Source organism: Centruroides vittatus, unplaced genomic scaffold (assembly GCF_030686945.1).
Source record: "Centruroides vittatus isolate TY-2023 unplaced genomic scaffold, ASM3068694v2 contig_1168, whole genome shotgun sequence".
In the NCBI taxonomy this organism is placed as follows: domain Eukaryota; kingdom Metazoa; phylum Arthropoda; class Arachnida; order Scorpiones; family Buthidae; genus Centruroides; species Centruroides vittatus.
The window spans coordinates 2618132-2636298 of NW_027120749.1; the positions used below are offsets into that span (position 1 = coordinate 2618132).

The 18167-nt window shown below is 22.5% G+C and overlaps 1 protein-coding gene across 1 annotated transcript in view; it reads left to right on the forward strand.

Annotated features, from left to right (window-relative positions):
• LOC136982094 (octopamine receptor beta-2R-like) overlaps positions 1-10563 on the forward strand; it is a 56558-nt gene extending 45995 nt beyond the window's left edge. Inside the window, exon 2 of the mRNA XM_067278521.1 lies at positions 9376-10563. The gene's annotated coding sequence lies outside the window, so the exon portion shown is untranslated. The remainder of the gene's footprint in view (positions 1-9375) is intronic.
• Positions 10564-18167: the final 7604 nt, after the last annotated feature.

Here is an 18167-nt window from a genome sequence, read left to right on the forward strand (position 1 = left end):
TAAATACTAATCTAAGTTATATGGAAGAACAATAGCAATATATAAAGATAAATGAACTTCTGCAAAAATATTAAAAGATTTTAATGAAGATAAGCAACGATTGGTTGAAGAAACAAAAATAAATATTTCTGTATTTTTTTTTTTAATCATGCTAAATTCTCCAATCAAACATCATTTTCAATTCTTGCAATAATTCTTTATATTTTTAAAAATCTTTCCTACATATCAGAAGACAACTTTTAACTTATTTAGCATTTCTATTCATGAATAATTCATTTTATTATATTCTCCATGGTTATAAAATGAATTTTTGAAATTTTATTCAATGTTTACGTGTAGACTACGTAATGTTATGAAAACTTTCTTACATTTAAGTGCAGATAAGTTTGATTTAGGACAATGTTTTGAATGTTTTGAATCAATTCGATTGGGCAAATAATTATAAAAATTCTAATTTTACTATAGAATACTTTTTTAGGGTGGAGTTCACACGGAAGGGCGGTACATTTTTCCACTTTCTTTTCACCCATCTTGATTATAATGTGACGAAATGTCTATTTTTAGATATTCTCTTTAATAATATCAATTATTAGGGAGGTGATTTTAATCAGAATTGTTGAATATAATCTATCATTAATTAAGATTTTCTTCTTTTTGTTAGTGTGAATATGAAAGTAAAATGAATTTTTTTATTCTTTAATAATAAGTAATAAAAATGTCTTAATTTTAATGTCAAATACTTCTTATAAACGAAATTATAAGTTTAATAAATATTAATTATTCTTAGGTCGTTTTAAAGTTAATTTGTGTCTGTAAGTAATGGTAAATATATTTTTATGAATGTATTTCTGAAATTATGTTTTAATTTTCTAACGATTTCATTAATTTATTAACAGAAGAAATATAAGAACACATAAACGTTGATTCTTGTACAGTATGTATGTATACATTTTTAAAACAATTTCTCGTTTTTATAGACTAGATATTAACAATAGATTACAATTCGATATTTAATACAGAGCATAATTATTTCTGAATAATTTAAATTAGCTCTTTTAACATATAAAATCGTTTATAAGCCGTAATTTGACGATCTTGTTTTAGTATATTACAGATTATCAAAAATACTTAAAGCGATTGCAATCCATTGATTGAAATCTAATGTTTAAGTCCTTTTTAATACATATTAAAATCATTTTATGCTTAATCATTAACTTCGTTAATTATAATTAACAGAAATTAACAGTTAAATAACACAAAAATGATATATATCAAACTATTTACATAAATTTAATCGCACTACATCTACACAGAACGTCCATAAAATTTATATGAGAAGTGGTTAAATAAATTTATAGTATATTACTGAATTGATTACGTACTACTTCATTTGCATTTTTTTCGTTAATTTTTAAAAATTTTAAATATAATATCAATATCTATATTTAAGTAAGTAATTATACTTTAAAAGTGACTAATATTCTCTTTTCTATCTTTATATTTTCCAGCATTAAATAATTAATTTATGTTTGCTAGAGTGAGACTGCCTTAATAATTGATTTTTAAATTTCAAGAATGACAAGATTATTAAATTTATTAATATATTTGTTTACTTTACTTGAATTAATGAACTTTTAAAATATTTTTGATGATTACACAGTGTAGGTTATGGTAATTATTTTCTAACATCTTTGATTCTTACATCAAGTTATATTAATTTAAAATTTTTATATTTAAAGTCATCATTTAAACTCTGTTATAATTAAAAATAAATTTAGCTTCTATATACAGGGTGATTCTAAACTCGAGATACAAAGTATTAGGGGAGGCAGAGAACGTAAAAACAAAACATATTCACATAGGAATGTGTGATCGGAAACGCCATACTAATGTGCTATAGGGCCTAATAAAGATTGTTTTACCATTGTCGTCATTACTTCATCTCTAGCATTTTCTATCGTACATTCCTATGTGAATATGCCTTGTTTTTATATTCTCTGTCTTCCTTAAAAAATTTTAACCCAAGTTTTGAATCACTGTGTATATTTTGAAAATTTTTGCTTTTAAATTTAATATATATTTTAATTATTTTAATTATCAAACAATATAAAATATCAAGGAATTTAGAAATAGGCATAGTTTGTTGTTAATTATTATTTGTTGAAAACAAAAATAAATAATAGTAAATATTTTACATAATTAAAATTTTTAATTAACTTTTAGAGTAAATTATAAATTTAATAAGTGTTTTTTAAAATAAATATTTACTTTAATGGTAAAGTAGATGCGAATTTTGAATTTCTAAAGCAAAAAAACAAAAAAAAAATCTAATTTGAATACAGTTTGAATAAGTGTAACTATGCCAATGTAATTAATAGATGAATAAATTACTTTGTAATTATCAAACTCTAAAATAGAAAGAGGCATAATGAGAAACATTCTGTTAACAGGTTAACATAAGGTTTACTAGGTTTGCTATACAATAATTAACATCATGTGTATTTACTCTCTTTTGATTGTTGTGATAAATTTATCCTGATACAAAATGACATTTACATCAGCACTAAACATAAAAAAAGATGGTATTTGCCAGCAGTAGCATAACAAAATATTAACTGAAAGCTGTTCAGATTTCTTCAGGTTACATTTGCGCTTCTCCTAATATTTGATATTTTATTTTGATAATAATAAGTAAATTTTCTTAAAGATTATCTGTTTTGTCATTACTCAATCGTACAGCAATAAAAAATATTATTAAAAAGATTATTTTTCCTCTATTTTGAATATTATACATCATAAAAATCAAATTCATATTCAGATCAAATTCTACCGTATTATTATGTGTTTTTCTGGATGAAAACGTTAAAGTTTGTAAATTTGTAAAGAACAATTTCGTCACTCTCACTTACCATTCATATTATTGTTTGTCACATTTGCTTCTTCTCGTATCTAAAAAAATCTGTGTTTTGAATTTTTATATCTTCATTTTGTGAGTTTAACAACTATATCGTTTAAAAAAAAGAATTTTATTTGTATTTTAGAAATATATTTTGTACAGAATTCAAAATTATCATTACACTGGCATAACAAACTTTGTAGTTTATTTATTTAATGTAACATTTCCGAGCTTTTTCTCTGGTGTTAATCTCTTTAAAGAATTAGAGAATGGTGAATTATTTGTTGAGAAAAACAACATTATAATAATTACAAATAAATAATTTTATAATTAGCATTTTAAAAAATTATTTAATCGTTTAAAATTATGTTTATGTTTACTGAACGGTTTTTTACGCTACATCTAAAAATATAATAATTATAATTAGATAAAATTGTTTTTAAAGTATTCCATTAAGAGCAAAATTTAAAAACTTAATTAAGAAAAGTATCGGACATGTTTTTATTTTAAATTTTCTTAATTTTTTCCCTTACTTAACACTTTATCTTAAAATAAAGATTGAATATGTCTTACCCTTTTATTCTTATATATATAAAAAGTAATAATCTTGTACAGAAAGTAGAACAAATTTGATTGCTTGAAAATTAAATTTGACGCAGAACTTGAGTAAAAAATAATATATTTTTAAAAGTATTTGTTACTATGCAATCTTTATAAAATTAAATTCAAAATTATAAAACTTCACAGTAATCTTTTTATTAATAAATGTTTTTACATAATAACTTACGTTCTATAATGTTTTTAATGTAACGATATGAAGAATATAGATTTTAAAATTTAATTTTTTTTTAAAATTTTAATATATTTCTATAATAATATAAAATTAAAATAGTATATATAGGCTACATATAATTTAATTACTTAAAACAGTTTAATCATATACTAAAATAAACTTTATTTTTTTCAATTATTATATAATAAATAAATGAATTTATTTATTATATAATTAACTAATATGGTAGGTCCCTGTAGAAGAGAGGATTATTGTATATAATAAAATATATTCTTTCAATTATTTGAGAATTTATTTAACACACACATATATAATATAATATCCAGTACAGTTATCCCTCTGTATCTGCGGGTTTCTCTTTATTTATATTTTAAATATTTCTTTCATTTAGATCATTAAATGAAAGCAAGTGTTGAAAGAAAGAAAATGTTACGTTGAACTTGTACTGAGAACTTACGAGTGTTATGTCTGTACTAAACATATATAGGCTATTTTTCTTTCATTATTCTGTAAATAATACAATATAACAACTGTTTAAATTGTATTAAATGTTATAAGTAATCTAGAGGTGATTTAAGGAAGAGTGCGTAGGTTATAAGCAAATACTATACCATTTTATATAATTAGCTTGAGCGTTTGCGGATTTCGGTATCCACAAGGATCCTGGAGCCAATTTCCTACGGATACAGAGGGAGGAATGTATTAAATAAATTTTTATAATAAGAAAAAACGATTTTATTATACAATAAAACTGATTTTTAAACAATTTAATTGTAATTTATATAATATTGCTTGATATTAAACTTAAGCAATATATATTTGTATGTAAATATAATGATTATTTATTAAAATTAAATAAAGTTATAGTAATGTTATTTTACGAAGTATCGATACTTTTATTTTTAAATTTTTATTATATATATTTAATGTAATGATATAAAAGTACATTTTAAGAAATAATATTATACCTAACACTAAAATAATAATAATAATTCTATAAATATTCAATTCTTATAAACACGGCAATAAATAAACTTGAAAATGTGATGATAAGTATTTTAACGAGAATTATTATAAAATTCGAGAGTTAATATTTGTATTAAATAATTACGTTTATTTGATTTGTTTAACACCTAAAATCTAAAAATTAATTTATTTTTATTTATACAAGTGTAAATTAAATTATTTTAATAATCTATGAAATAAATATGTCGGGAAAGTAATTTCATTTTTAAATTAATATTTTATTCTTTACAAATCAGTTGATTTTAATTTTTCTAAATATTCAACAATCGTTTGTCTGTACTTTCCCTCGTTGAGTTAGGTATAATAATTCATCTACGGAGTAGAAAAAAAATTTGTGACTTGAAGCAAATTTTCTTTTGTCAGATTTACGCTCGACAGAGCACTTACTTCCTAAGTGGATCAATGGGTATGCCAATTTTTTTATTTTATTTTATAAAAAACAGAAAATGAATATACATTTTAAAAGAAAAATAAAATATATTTATTATAAAAGCGCTTTTCAAACAAATATGAAGTAGAGATTTAATTAGGGTAGAGAAAAATTAAAAATTTAAGATGCAATTTTTTAGATTAAACTCAAGTTTCAATACTCGAAGTGATAATTAGTACTTTTGAAATAATACAAAAATTATTTTCTTACACGAATGCACTTTTATATAAACTTTATTATTATTATTATTATAACAATACGTACTGTACTGTACATTTTTTAAAATTACAGATACAAAGTAGGCGATTAAAAATGTAAAAAATTTGAAATTTTAATGTTAAATTTTTTGGATAAATTCAAGTTTAAAATAGTTAAACACGCAATTATACTTAATTTTAAAATATCACGAAAATAAGCTTTTTTTTTTTCCTTTTAATGGTCCCGTATTTTTAAAAAATATGTTTACTATAAATTTAAATTCTTGGTGAAAAAATGCTCTTATGAGCACATTTTTATCAAAAATGTAAAGTAGATAATTTAATTACAATAGAAAAAAAGTAAAAATTTGAAATGAATTTTTTTGTATAAGCTCATGTTTTATTAATTGTTAAACATAAAGTAGTAATTAATAATTTCTAGAATTACTTTTGACATATTTATCACAGAGAAACAAACATTTTCTTTGATGTTTGAAATCTTTATAATATAATTTAAATATAAAAGAGTTGTTTTAAAAATATAACACGATTGCTAAAATAATTTTCTTTCTAACCGTGTTTGAGAATGATTAGTTATTAATCCAAATAACTTTACTCTTAACGAAAACGAAAAAGAAAAATCATTTTATTTAAAATAATCCTATAAGAAGAAAACAATATTATATTTCTAATCTGCTGACAAAATTATTTATCCAGGATTTTCGAGATATTTTCCTTTTGTTTTCAAAAGTATTAAAATATTTACGAATTTATTTTATTAATTTTTTACTTAAAACTTATTTATTTGGCATTAATTATATATACATTACTGAATTATGTTAAGATTAAAATTAGCATTTCCTATAAAAGAAAATAGAAAATAAATCTTATAACATTTTAAAATGAATTTAATGTTTTATATATATATTTATTAAATTTTAATTAAAGAATATGTATAAATTAGAGAGAAAAATATACTTATAATTTTATTTTATTATTTTTTTCTTGTAGTTTTATTCACTTGTGACCTTTATCTTTAATGAATTGCTGCGATAAATTGCCTTATTGCATTATTTAAAGTTAAAAGGGACTTAAAGAGCTGATAGTAAACACTTCAATTCTAACTTATTTAATGATTCAAACAACATTTAGTTAATTCAAGTAAAGTATTATTACTAGAAGGATATAAATTTATATTAAAAGTTGCGCTTTTGGCGACTAAAAACAAACATTTCTTTTAACGAAAAGCTGGGTTTTAATGTTAAAAAACTTGAAAGATTTTTTTTTTGGTGCAAGTTATTTTTGAAAACATCATTAGGATAAAAGCGATATGGTCTGACATCATTGGTAGAGAAATTAAGCAAGAATTTTTAATTTTGGAAGGTGCATCTTTGCCAAAAACATATCTTTTAAACATAATTTTCAATATTTATTTTTACAAATAAAAATTTTTAATTAAAGTTCAAGTTTGTGTTTATACAAAATATTCTATTTTTAAAATATTAATTAAAAAATTGGCGTACATTTTTAAATTAGTGTCATGATATTTAAGGATTTTTATTTAAAATCCTATCGGTAAAATTAATATTCGAATAATTAATAATTTCGAAATATCTCGATGAATTTTAGATAAATATTGTATGAGCAACTTTCTCATTAATTGGATGAGAATATTAATTCGTTTTCATTCGTTTCCATCAAAATTTTTAATTTTAAAAAATTATATTCAATTTGATTAAATAATTTATGTACGTAGATTATAAATATTGAAATTTACAAAAGTTTTATATGTTAAATTTTTACTAAATAAAATATAAACACATTTTGAAACTACGTAAAGTTCACACGTTCAACCGGTAGATCGCGATTCCGGAATTCGTCCATTGAAAACAACAGAATAAATAAAACTTGGGAAGCTCTAACTCATGTGAAACGTAAGTTAGAGCTTCCCAATCATCACGATAAAAATTCTATTAAAATAATATATAATTTTTTTGATTTTTGCTAATTATAATTGTGTTAACTTGTTATACATTTATATAAATTAAAATTTTATATTTAGGTAGTGTTTAGATCCAAATGTAGAAAAAATAAATACAAATTGTAATGTATTTCTCTTCACTCTGTAACATAATTTAGAATTTCTCTCGTTAATATAAGCAACGGAATGGTTAATTTGGCAAAAATGAACAAATTCTCTAATATTAAATGACAGTTGACAAGTGAGATTTATTAAAAACAAACGGAACGTTTTTTTAACCTATTTGGACGATTAGTATAGAGATCTAAAGAGTAAAAATACTTGAAAATTTTAGTTTCTAATTTGAAATTTCAAACCTAGTTTCACGCTTTTTAACTTGTTTCCTTTTTTCTCTTTGATGTAGATCCAAAATCAACTTGTGTTTGCTTGGTATGTCAATTTGTTAGGGAAAAAATCTTACGTTATTATCATCGATACTAATCAGGTTTAAGATCAAAGAAAACATATTTTCAAAAAACGAAACGTAACTAAAAATACATAAAATAAAATAAATAAATAAATAAATAAAAAGTTCCAGCCTGTTCCAGAAAAAGTTTTTCATTTTCTAACGTTTTCGTCTATCTTTGCAGCTATAATCAGGAACGAACACATAAAAGAATAATTTTTAAAATTTATGGCCGCATAAATAGCCGAAAACGTTAGAAAATTAAAAACTTTTGCTGGAACAGGCTGAAACTTTTTATTTTTACATTTATTCCAGTTAAGAAATTTTATTATTATTAATATTATTATTATATTAAATTTATATTATTAACTACTTTTAATGTTTCTCTCTTTTTTTAAATGAAGTGTTTATTTATTCATAAAATATTATAAAATTTATGCAATGATATATATCAAATATTTGTTAGTATTTTCCGAATTAAATATTGAAAACTTTTGAAAATATGAAATTTTAAAAGAATTTTCATACATTATTTTTGATAAATTAAAAAAATATATATATGGCATTTTGAACACGATTTTTAAACGATTGTTCGAATTCAAAAAATTTTGGCTTTCTGAAGTACTATGTATGAAATACAAAATCGCAATATCAAAGCAATATATTCAATATCAAAATCTTAGGTAGAACATTCAGATTTTTTGAACCGATGTAAAACGTTAAAAGTTTTTTAAAAATTTGATGAAAAATTGGCATATAGAATTGTGAAAAAAAGAAAATAAAAATGGGAACTACAGTGTAGGATAGAAAATTACATTCTACTAACGCATGCGCTTGCAATATTAACAATTTGGCGCAGTGCCGATAAGTGAAAATTATACCCATATTGAAAATAATAACCTAAATATATATGTTTATGTGCGTTAAAAATAAATATATATCGTTATTTTTTCTTTTATATTTGGAATAATTTACAATAAAGATATTATAGTAATGGATTAGAGAAAAGATCGACTCGACTATTTCTCAAGAAGATTTATGACGTGTGAAAGAGATCCTTCTGTTACATGACCCATAATGTAATTCTGGCTGGTTTTATAGGTTTCGAATAAGTAAAACTTTTAGAACTAAATCGTATTGTTTAGTTTATGATTGAATAAATGTTAAGCTGAAGATCTTAACGTTTATTTTATCGAATTTTGTTAGTTACAGCACTTTAATCTATAGATTATTCAAGATTGTAATTGATGATAATCCCAAGAATATTTAATACTATTTAATTTAAAGATTGCTTTTATAGAAAAAGAAGGTATTTTCTTATTGTTAACCATCCATCAGTTTTTTAAATCCAATATCTGCAACAACGAGCGTGCTTAAGTTTTATCTCATTTGCATCGTTAAACGGGATTGTTAAGGTTTGCGTGTACAAAGTACCGTTACGTTTTATTATTTATTTTTCTTTTATTATAAAGAAATTCATTGCAATTTATAAAAAAAGAGTATATTATATTTTGAAATGAGTTATAAATAAATATTTAATCAAATTTCCTTTTTTTAATTGGTAGATATTATAAAATTTTATGTTATATTTTGCGTATTTTTTCCAGATTAAAAACATGAACGAAGCTTCAAGTCGAGACGGTTTTTTGCTATTCAAGAACATCTTTAAGTAGGTTTGAAGAAAGAACCTCCGACTGAAACCAGAAGAAGCATATACACAATGGAAAAAATAGGAGAGCTACGTCCTATATCAAAAAACACCATATAAAACCCTGGGACAATCGAAATCTTTAGTTTATCACTGTTAGACATATGGGGACATAACCAAATTTACTTTAGCTTACCCTTCCTTTTTTATTAGGTATTGCCAGTCATTTTGTCTTCCCTTAGCTAGTGCATCATTACAGATCACTACTAACCACTATTATGGTTGTGCCTTTAGGGTTTACCAATTCTTCTTTCTGCAAATATCCCACTCTTTTCCATATCCAAATCCCGCATTGATCGGTTCTCGAAATAAGGTGGTGTTGTATTTTTGCCAATATCTACAACAGCTGTTGTGAGAGCAAATGCTCTTCACTATATCTATATCGTAACTTTGTAAAGTTGTTGCTATTGTTCTGTGATAATTTGTTGTTATAGTGACCAGTGGAATTTTTAAAAAATCCACTCATAATATCAGCAAAAAATAAATAAATAAAAGAAAAAATGTCCTGCTCACAGACTTAATGCTCATGTTAGAAGCGTTAGGAGTATTTAAAGAATGCTTGGCGGTTGTAGATTGTTAATAAATAAAAAAAGTCACTAAATAATGTCGAAAAGCAATATATATTTTTTTTAAATAAATTATTTAACATTCGTTTATAGTCGAGATTCTCAGATATTCAAAATGGTTTTGACTCAACTCGACAGCTTGTTTTGTAAGTTATGTTACTGAAGAAGTATGTGTTTATTCATTTATTAAAATTTACCCAGTGCTCACGTTCATTCGAGACTACTCATCAGCATTGTTCAAAGTGAAAAGAATATCAAAATAACAATAATATTCAATGTGCAAGACGGGTAATTAAAAAAAAAATTACATATGTTTGCCAATGTGTTGTATCAACATATTGTTACGTTATTATTGTTCGTCGAAAACATGAAAACATGTATAGATGATATATATAGACTATATCTTCTCAAAGTGAATCAAGCTGTAAAATAATAATTACGCGTTATGTCTCTGCAGCTTTGCAATGTTAGTTCATCTTGTTGTATATATTTTCGAAAAGGTAATAAAAGGCATTTCCATATGTTTATTGTCACTAGTTAACATTATGAATTAAATAAATATATCCCTTGATAACTTTATTAAATTGCAGTAAATATTCAAATAAGAGTAAAATTTATATTTTCTATATTTTGTGTAATAACTAAACAAACAAATCCAAATGTATGAATAACGTGTCCATCCGAAGAATATGCCACAACTCTTTTGTTTTTGTATGTATATATTCTTTATAAATTAAGATTTATAGATTTAGATTATATTATTTATTACCTATATTTCTATTGTGGACTGATTACATAAATTATCTCAATTTTTAGGCCCTTAGTAATGAATACATTAAGAATATTTATTATTTCCGAAATGTTTTTAATAGTCTAAAATCATAAAAGTAAATATCTAGTGAATATCTATAATTTTAAACAAAAAGAATTCTTTAATATTATATTTTTCTTTAAAATATTTACAAATCAAATTAAATTAACTCGCTTATCATAATAGACTTTCGAGTTTCATAGCGATAAACTTATTAAATTTTCATTGATAAGTATAAATTATTTTTTTATTATTCTAAATTATAAAAACTAATTTAAAATGTGGACATTTTATAATAATTTTCTGTTTAACTGATTTATTATTATTTATTTCTTAAGCAGCGATTTCTGAGTGGGAGGAAATCGATATGATTTTGCCATATTCGGATAATTTACGTGATATTATTTTTCAAGAACACAAATTAAATTTCTAATCCTCGTATATTTTCTATTTTAAAAATACCATAAAACCCTTGATTTTTATTACTAATCTTTTATAATCATTTGACGAAGAATGTACCAGAAAAAACACAATTAATCTGTAACATGGCGCATGTATTGATTAATAGTGGAAGGAAGCAAGACGTATAATCAAATGATCCATTTTAAGCTCCACTCTAAAACTTTCCTTCAGATTGATTCTATATAACGACCTTTCTTCAAACTTTTAAAACATCAATTCAAATTTTGATATATTAAAATTAATCGAAAGTTAAATTTGCATTATCATTATTATTAGATTCTCAGCTATTTTAACAATTACATTATATATACATGTATAATTAGAGCGTAATTTAATGTCCATTTTAAAATATAATAATACATTTTTTTTTAAAAAAGTATCAAAATTTTAAAATATTGAATGAATTAAATAGTTTTTAAAACTGAAATAAATTCATAGCAATGTAAAGGAAACGGCTTTTATGAGTTTTATTATAAAAGAAAGTCATTCTTTTCCGGTTATTTATATAAAAATTTTGAATCAGTATAAAATATTTTATAACCTTGAACATAAAATTACTTTTTAGTAATTGAAGATATTCAACTGCTTTTAAACACTTTTCCATTTTAAAACAGTCATCTAATAAAATTATCTTTGTCATTTTCGTTATCCAATTACACAAAGACGAAAACTTCATAAGATTAATCAAATCCTAAATTTATATAATAGAATATAATTACATTAAAAATTTAATCCAATTTAATTATAATTGGGTTGTTTTAATGACTTATTCTGTCGTAAAATGTATGATTTAAATTTCTTTAAAAAAAAGGTATTTAAAATGTACAGTTGTATATTAGGCCTTCAGGCTACGATGCTTTTTAATATATGTTTTAATTGTAAAAAAATTTCAAACACAAAAAAATATAATGATTATTTTTCATTAAGATATAAAATTTTGCTCATTTTCTTCTTATGGTATGTGGGTCAAGTAAATTCTACAAGATTTCCAGTTATACAATTGTGCAAAAAATGATTCAGTTTTATCAAAAACCATCGTGAATATAGACTACATCAAAAATTTAATTCTGTTACCATTTTTATTTTGCATTTTAAGATAAAAGCATTGTACTTTCAAAAATTGATGAAAAAATACATCAAGTTTTAAAGTTTTCAACGAAAATTACTTGAATTTTTCAATAAACTTTTATATAAGTTGAAAATATGATTTAGAAATCTTAATCATGTAGCAGAAGCTCTTGCTATTTTATTCAGACTTTTATATATTCTTTACTTTACTTTATTAGCTTTACTCTGTTTAAATGTTTGCATAATGTTTGAAATTAACTTGTTATTTTGCTTCTATATATACGTAATAAGTTAAAAATAAAATTAGATGCAATTTATTTTCTAGTAAATTCTATTAATTGCAAAATATAGTTTTTAGAAATTTGTTACGTTGTTTAATATCCGTTGATAGCATCTTTATATACGATAGATGCAAATTTAATTTTTCAAACACGTTAATTATATTCCTGTCTAAAAATTTTTAATGATAAATGTAAGAGTTTAGAAATTATTAATAATATAAAACTGTTATAAAATGTACAAAAATTAAATAAATCATTAAAATATATAGAAAATTATATTAATTAAGGACAAAGAAAATTTATTTTACTTTTTAAAATGGCGGTTTTCAAATTTAACAGCCATTTTTATTTTTCAAAAATTTAAACTATTTTAACAGTTAGAAATTGTGATCTAACGAGATTGTTAGGTAAAGTAGACTAACCGGATTGTGAATTTCTGCTTAAATAGATCCAAATATGAAAAGCATTTGTTGTGTAGTGATAATCCTGTACCAAATCATGCATCTTTACAACTCTATTCAGATGTGATTTCAGTTTTTTCCATTTCAAACTATATATTTTCCATTCCAAATCCTTAATTTTCATATCGATTTTTCGATTAAAGGCTAATAATACTGAACATTAGCCAAATATATTTCTTTCTTTTTTTTTAAATTCTAATTTACATTTTTATTAAGATATAGCAATTTTAATAATATCATCTATATTCAAAAAATAATAATAATAAATATTCAGTTTATTTTATTAAATAATCGAATTTTTTAATATTTGTAATATATTTTTTAACAGGGAAAAAATTAAAGATTAACCGTAACAGTCTGAAAATAGAACTAAATTTTAATTATGAAAATTATTTATGGGTCTATATTAATTTTACGATTAAAATTTAATAGTCTTAGTGTTGTTAGTTTAAAAAATATTATTATAATTTATTTTTTAAGGTAAGTTATCTTTTATTTGGGTGATTTTAATGCGCATTTTCTACGTCTCTTTGTGGTCGTCTCCCCCTTTTTTTTATTCCTCTTGGAATTTCATTTCTTAAGCTGAAAAATAAAAGTAAAAATGTAGTATTTAGGATCTTGTAAAGATATAACAAAAAATATTGGTGATTTTTTTTAGATTTAAGAAATATAAAAGGTGAAAAAATCTTTTGAATTTAAGTAATATAAAAATAAATATTGGTTTTACGTAAGAATGTATGACTTTACTTAAATATAAAAAAAAGGTTAAGGTGCACGTAAAATATTTTTAAAACGCATTGACAAAAATTTTCCAAAAGAATTTATAGAAATCCCATAAATTTCTGTACATTTTATTTTTTTAGTTATATAATATAAAGAAACAATGCAGAAATTCAATGATTTATTTTATCCAACAATATGCGATTCGAATTTTTGTTATTCTTTTTTTTGTTTATGGCAAATATATAAAATGTCAATTTTTAAATATATTCAGAATAGTTTTTGAGTTATAAAAGAAGTTTCTAAAAAATATATAAAATACTCGAAACAAAAATAAAAGAGGAAAAAAGTTATTTTAAAATAATATAAAATATAATGAATCAAAAATATGTTTGTGTAAGATACATGTATTTAATAAGTATCAAAATTTTAAAAACGTATCTTAAAAGTAATCTAATTTTTATATTCATATGCTTTAAAATGAAGATAAAAGCTTATATAATTTGATAAAATTAATTAAACTTAATAAAATTTTATTTAGAATTTTTCTACACAGATAAATTCAAGGAAAAGAATTAATTCATTCAAGTTTTTTTTTTATTCTCTCATTACTTAATCTTTAGGGAATTATTTACTGCATTTTTCTACTTAATGAAGTTTAAAATTTCATTTAAAAATATATTATACAAAATGTACTGATGAATAGAATATATACAAATATATTCTAAAATTTTCATGAATGAAATTTTGAAGATTTATCTTTCTTCTGCATGCAAACGTATTGATGAAAACACGAAAGGAATTATATTATTAATGAATATATATTAAAAAATATTAAAAAATTTATAGAATATTTAAATTGTTTAATGTGCAACTTCGAAAAAAGTCTTGAATATTTTTGGAAGTTGAAGAATGAATGCAGAGAACAAAAACGTGATATCTTATTTACATCAGAATTGATAATCTTTTTAGGTATTATGAAGGGGGAAGTCTCAAATAGTTAGAAATTCCACAATTATACGTAATTTAAGTGAAAATAATAAAGTGAAATATGTTGAAAGATAATTGTATTTCTACTTTTCTGAAGCTAAACTGCTACAGTTTGGCAAAGTTCCAGAAACAACGGCATTTTGGCTCATCTCCTTTACGTTACCATGGTAACAACAAACGTCCCAACAAAGTGACCTCCTATACATTATTCTGTCCATTCTCTTCATTCAACATTTTGAAATCCATTTTTCTCATTTCCCTTACTGTTGCATTGATTGTGCTCTTCCTTAAGATACCTACCTACATACATATATATATATTCGATTTCACTCAAAAATTCTTCAACGTTATAAGATGGAAAATTAAATAAAAACGTCACTCATGGCAGAAGAATTGTAATAGCAATAAGATGATACGTTTAATATATAGATTATGTGTTTAAAAAAATATTTATTGCACTTTTAATAACAGATAAAGCGAATCGTTTACATAAAAATATTATTATAATAGAAATGAATATGTGACTTTGCTTTGTGAATGACGAGGTCGGTCGCCTGAAAGATTCCCTTTGCCTACTTTTGCATCCCCCTCTCTACTTTATTTGGATGTGAAAAATCTTTTACCTGCTCAATAATCTCTCAGGGGATCACTGGTTATTGGCAAAATGCCAAACGGTGATGTCATCACGATCTGATTTGCATCCGAATCACGTATCTTCTACTACTTATTTATCTTTATCAAAAGGAATTTCAATGATTTATTATTATTATATATATATGTATATATTTTTTTCAAATATTCTGAATAATAAAATAGTTAAGTAAAGAAGGTTAAAATGAAAAAAAATTTATTTTTTTTTATTATATTTTTTTCTATGTCTGTCGACTACATGCAGATCGATATCTTGAGGAGAATATCGATCGATTTTTCGATGCCGCTTCAAGATGATAACGATGTATGGATTTTCTGATGTGTAACCCGTTGTTAATTCTTTTAAATATTTTTAAAATACTATTTTTAACTTTAGAAAATAATTATGTTCGTTAGTTAATTTAATTCTTAACTTAGTTTCAATTGATTTTATTTTATTTTCTTCTTCTTTGATACATTTCTAAATTGCAGATATAGCCTAGTGCCCTACATTACTTTTTTTTGGCAAAGATCGCTTATTTAGTAGTTTTGTAAACACGACAAATTCACTTTTTTAAATCATATTATTTAAATTTTAAAATTCATTTTAAAAAAATGATTTTAAAAGGTGCGATTTTCATAATCGCACTTTTTAAAATCACTGCAGAGTCACTATATGAAACTTTCAAGTATTTATATATATATATATATATGTATAACGTTGAATAATTGTAATTATCAAAATAAAACCGAAATTATACATTATTATTTTATCAATTATTTCTTTAAAAATAATATTATAGTAGTAATAAAACGATCGATAACAAACGAGAAAAACATTTAATCTTTTTCTCTATATACAGTAGCAAATTATATTTATATTCTTTTTGCTTTTTTAACTGGCAAATTAAAAGAAGAAACTCGTAAGAATAATAAAATTTAAATTTCATCAATCAATTTTAATTATTTAAATTTAAAATAGTAATAAGAAAAATTCGAAAAATTCAAAAAAATAATTAACAATTATTCAAAATTTATTATAGCCTAAATCATACTATATATTGAAATATTAATATTTAATAAATTTTAAGACTGAAGTAATATAATAATGAAATATTCAATATATTTATGATTTATTTTATAAACAATAAATTATACTGAATACCTAATTATTACCTAATCCTTATATTATATTAATATTTTAACAAATTACATCTCTGAATCACTAGGTATAAATCAAAGTATAATCGAAAAGCATTGATAGGGATTCTATATATTGATTTGTACATCATTTACCTTTCTTATCACTTAACAAATTCGTGCTCATTCGTTAATATTTGATACACATGTAGGACTATTACGTACATAGATGATTAATCTTCATCTTAACAAATATCCGCTTTCATAGAAAATATCATGCAATCGAATGTTTTCTAACAAATAACATCTGCTACTATAAAACGAAATCCTTTTGAACGAATACTTTTGATAAATAATATCAATTTGGCCAATATAAAATGAAATTTTGAATTTAACGTACTAAAAATAAGATTTTTACTGCATGTCATGGACATATGCAATTATTATTTAACTTAATATTAGTTATATTTAAAATTATAGAGTTTTTTAAAGTAAAAATTAAATATTTTTTAAAATTTAAATATAATATACATGCATTATAAATATTACTAAGTTATTTTGATCAATGTCTTAATCAGAGTGGAATGATGTTTCGTTAGAATAAATACTTATAATTAGCTTTAAGAATTAAATGTAATATATAATTTCAACTGTTTAATTAAGTTTTAGAAAAAGAAAGATACATTTAATGATGTTTGAGAAAATCATTTACAGAAGAATTCTTTTTTCTTTTGTAAGTTGAATGCTGAAAATGAAAATGCCTTGACATTGCAATAATTTATAGTCTCTATTAAAGTAGACACTTGACACTATTTTTCAATAAATATATCAAAAAATATCACCTAAACATTTATCGACTCTTCTTCGTGTTTTATGGCTTAATATATATATACTATATTATACTTTGTTATATATATTCTTGTAGCAGATAAATTTTTTTAAAAAATTAACTCAAAATGCAAAGTATATTAATTATGTTTAAATATATATATATATATATATATATTTCTTATAATATTGTATGTTAGAACAATAAGGAAAATGATGTAAAATTTTATATGAAATACTACAAAAATAAATTTATCAAATTATAAATGTGAAGTACATTGGATAAAGTAGTAGTTAATTTTTAATAATGTTTCCGAAATTTTATTTGAAAATTGTTGAAAATATAGATTTGATGTTAGTTTCAATTACAAAAAACTTAATGGACAGTTATGATTTTTTAATATAATTTTTTGCAAATTAAATTCGATTTTCAATATGTGTTTTTGATAAAATATGAAGTTTTTAAAGAACTCTATTTTGTGTTAAAATGGAAGAGATGATGCTTTATGAATTTCGATCGAAGTCTTATCTTGTTACCGTTTTGACACCAAAAGCGAATCAAGTTAGAGTAAGATAATGTCATCCAGATAACATTGGTGACGTGGGAAAATACCGTTGAACAAAAAACAAAAAATTAGAAAATATTTTTGCCTTTTTTGACAAAAATTAAATTTGACAGCTTAATTTATGCAGGGATGAAAACTACAATATGAGATATTTTTAAAGTTTGCTAA